Source organism: Lathamus discolor, chromosome 3 (assembly GCF_037157495.1).
Source record: "Lathamus discolor isolate bLatDis1 chromosome 3, bLatDis1.hap1, whole genome shotgun sequence".
Taxonomy (NCBI): Eukaryota; Metazoa; Chordata; class Aves; order Psittaciformes; family Psittacidae; genus Lathamus; species Lathamus discolor.
The window spans coordinates 88,582,358-88,586,365 of NC_088886.1; positions in this window are offsets into that span (position 1 = coordinate 88,582,358).

Below are 4,008 nucleotides of genomic sequence, written 5' to 3' on the forward strand. Positions count from 1 at the left end.
CTCTCCACCCTGGAGAGAGCTTTTGCTGAAACAGAAGAAGGCACATACGGCAGCTTTTGTCCAATTCTATACCAGTTATAGGCCAGCCATTGTTACCTATGCAATAAAACGCTTTATTCTGTTTCAATCCATAGGCATTTTGCTTCCATAAGTTGTAAAATATTTTTCTAATAATTTAAGGTATTTTGTAAAAATTCTTGAAAGTTACAGAACCAGGGAGCAGTTGTTGGAACTGCCAAAGCAAGATTATAGAATTTTACTGCTTGCCCTTTTTATTTCGCTTTCTCATTTTCTTCCCCACTGCTCAGCAGCCTTGCCAGTGAGTATGTACTTAATGACAAAAGAAAGACAAGATGTGCACTCTTTTTGTGCTCAAATACATCTTATCAAGAGAAGCCAGTCCTTCCTATCTTTTCAGTCCCTAGGCACTGACTGAGAAACCTCTACATTTATCAAATACAGATAAAGATGGGGTAGCACTTCTGGGATCCCATTTTTGCTTCTCTGTCCTGGTAGCTGATCTCTGAGAGGTCATGAGGAAGTGGAAAAATAAAAAGTGATTTTGTTTAAGTAGAAAGGCTGGCAGTAGAAAGAAGTGGCAGTGGTGTTATGAAGGGCCAAAAGAGGAAGAGCATAGTGTGAACAGCTGGTAGTTCCCTAGATGTCTGCCCCAGAGCATAGAAATACGCCACAACCACGCTGCAAGTTGCGTGTTAAAGGCAGGCAACACATGTACATACCCAAAGTTGAGACTAACTGCAGGTCCAGAAGATAATCAGGAAAACTGCCAATGTATGAGTCTGAATGTGAGGCATCCAAGTAAACATGTTAACAGAATAATTTTCCCATCTGGCTTCTGGCAAGCAGCTGTTACTGGGGACTGATGGTGAGCCTGCAATCCTGTGGATCACATGGAGTGCTTTGCTTCTCCTGCAACATCTCAGGTAAGTAACTTCAGTAAAGCAGAAATAAATACTAAAGTTACAGTTGCATAAATGCCAAGTCTAGAAAGCGGAGAGTTTCAAGTGGTCCCCTCTGAAAATCTAAGGTGGTGAAATTGCTGCAAAACAAAGATGCTCCCTTAAATATCTCTAACATTTATTTAAATACTGGAATACTTGTTTCCTTCTTTTAGTACTCATAACCAATTCAGTCTGTGTATGAGGAGAGACGCCTGGAATTCATGTCGATACACAGAAACTTTCTGCAAGTCTGCACCAGGCTAGTTGACAACTGTGATACTATTCATCCATTCTTCAAAAGTAACATCTTTGCAGGAAGTGCCTGAACTCTTTATTGTAGCAGGAGCTAATTAAAATTCTCCAGTTCATGGAGATAAATAAAAGGTTCAGAAAAGGTTCAGATATGCCATGCAGTTATTATTAGTGAGGCATTGCTACATACGCATCCAATCCATTCACACACCTTCCAGAAAAAGAGCTCTTTAAAGGTTTTGTACTGGTGACTGTAGCAATACTTGGCAGTTATGAAAGAACGCAGTTCCTGTTCTATAAATTCTTTTGTGGTTCAGCCGTAGAAAACCACATTTTGATTGTATCTTCCCCTTTTTCACTCATATCATTTAGTTCGGTACATACTGGCAACAGCAGAAAGCTTGTATCAACCAACCATAGGTGAAACACAACATGAATCCATTAGTCCATGACCTTTTTACTTACTAGATCAACACTTTCCCTTTTGCAGGCAGAGAGCCCAGAGGCTTTGCTTGTAGCAGCTAACAGCAGTTCCTCACAACTGTTCTTTAAGAAAACACCCAGGCTACATGCCACCCTTTACGGGTGTCCTTTCTGGCAGATACTCCTAATAGCAGGCTTTATTGTAACTAGGAAGCAAATTAATTTGTTTATTAGCTATTCCATCGTGTGGGATAGTTGTCACAGTTCCGTAAGGAAAAGAAGTTTCTTGCTGGTGAGTTTTTGGCAGTCTTCAGTTACTGTTAAGTAATACAAATGGTATTTTTCTCAATAACAGGAGGAAAATAAAAACCAAAATGAGAATGAGCAAGAAACTGTGCTGTTAAAGTAACCAGACATATCCAGAAAAAAAAAAAAAAAGAATAAAGAAACATTTCTCCACTTGGACAACACAAAATGTTTGGGTGAAGTTACCTAATTGGGAATGTTGGCAAAAGTGGCCGAGATCCATTAAATGTTTAAAATACACATTTGAAAATCTTTACTCATGTTTATAATTCACATATATATATTTACATTTATATACATGAGTATATGCATATATTCTTTTTCCCTTGGCATCTAGTGCTAGTGATAATAATGGAAGCATGAGCTTTTCAGCTTCAATCTGTTCAAGTATACATTTGCTCCACTTGAAACTGCATTTGATCTCATTATTTGAGGCTGTGTCTGCAGCCTCTGGAAGCTATGAAGTGAGTGGTAAGCACCCCTGAAATACACAGGAAGTAAGGGAACTCAGAATTCCACACTAATAATTCCTTAGTCCGATTTTTCTAAAACAGAAAACTAGTGGTAAATGGCTTTCCTGGTCATAAGGCAGCTAGGCACTGCCTATGAAAAGTGAAGAATTTTTGTTTTCTCTATTTTATTAATCTTAATTTCTGAATTTAGAATTGGGAAGTAAACTACATTTGAAGAAGTTACTTCTGTTTTTTCAAAACAATTTTGTTTCTCTTATACCAATGTCACTGTTTGGTGCTTGAAAAGATAATTATGCTGGGCACGTGCACAAGAATATTTATTCCTCTGTAACGAAAACCACATGAGAATCCTCAGAATTTTCTCCTCAAATCCTGTTATTCTTTAGCATACTGAATTATTCAGATTGTGTAAGAGATTTCCAAGAACCTTATTTCCATTATGAAAAAGAGAAAGGTAAGTGCTCTACAATCATCATACATGGACATAAAACTGTAGGTCTACAGGTCAGACATAATGCATTTATTCCAATTTCATATGCATTGGATACTGCACAATAGTACAGCCATGTCAGCAACAGTGACTGAAAAAATGCTTACATACGAAATCTCCTGGCAAAGTAACATACTACCTTCTTCTGCTGGATGGGTTTTGTTTAAAAATTTAACTTGAAATAAAAGCTGTTGATTGAGGTTGGCTGCCACCACGCATACAGGTATTTGTGTTTGGTTTGGATAGAGGGTTATTTTTCACAGTGTATAAAAATACTAGCTTGTGGATTTTCCTCCCATTTAAATGAAGCTTTTATGTCTTGCTTTGGCAGGAATTGCTTAAATAATCCAAACAGAAATGAGCATGAAATATCACTATCTTCTTAAGAGTTGGATCTTCTGACTAAGAGTATAGATTAGTATCAGATCTTTTTTACATATCTATGTAAATAGCAGATAATGGACAAGTGCTCTTTCCTGGGTAAGTGAAAATTTATGGAAGCTAGGGTAGAAATAGTGTTGCTGCTGCTCTTCATGCCTACTGTTCTGCCTTCTTAGATGTCCTTTTTGTGTTGCTTTTTTCTTTCCACAATTACATTTCACTTTTTATAAAAACTCACAATAGGTAATTTTTATAGTTCTGGAGCCCTTCACTGCTGCATCAGCTAGAATGATCTACTCTTCATGAGTAAAACTTGCAGTGAAAATAAGTATTTGGGTTTACAGTTACCATGCTGATGACAATGGTGGTGGTAGTAAGAAATAGACTGTTCGTCATCCCTCCAAGAGCTGCTCTTCTCAGTCCGTCCTTGGCTTGCACTTGGAAACACTTTACAACCATGAAGTCTACAGCCTGGATTGTGGTGTTGTGTTGGGGTTTTTTTTAATTTAAAATGAAAGCTTGCATTCTTCAGAATCTGAATATACCACATGGAACCCTCATGCATCTCACATGACAGGCTTCACATAGTGATCAGGCTGGACATGGGGTAGCTTTGGCTCATGCTGAAAAACTGAGCCTTGACACAGCGAAAAACACAAGAATCTCTTGCTGTTACATATATATATATATATACACACACACAAATACAGAAACAAAGATG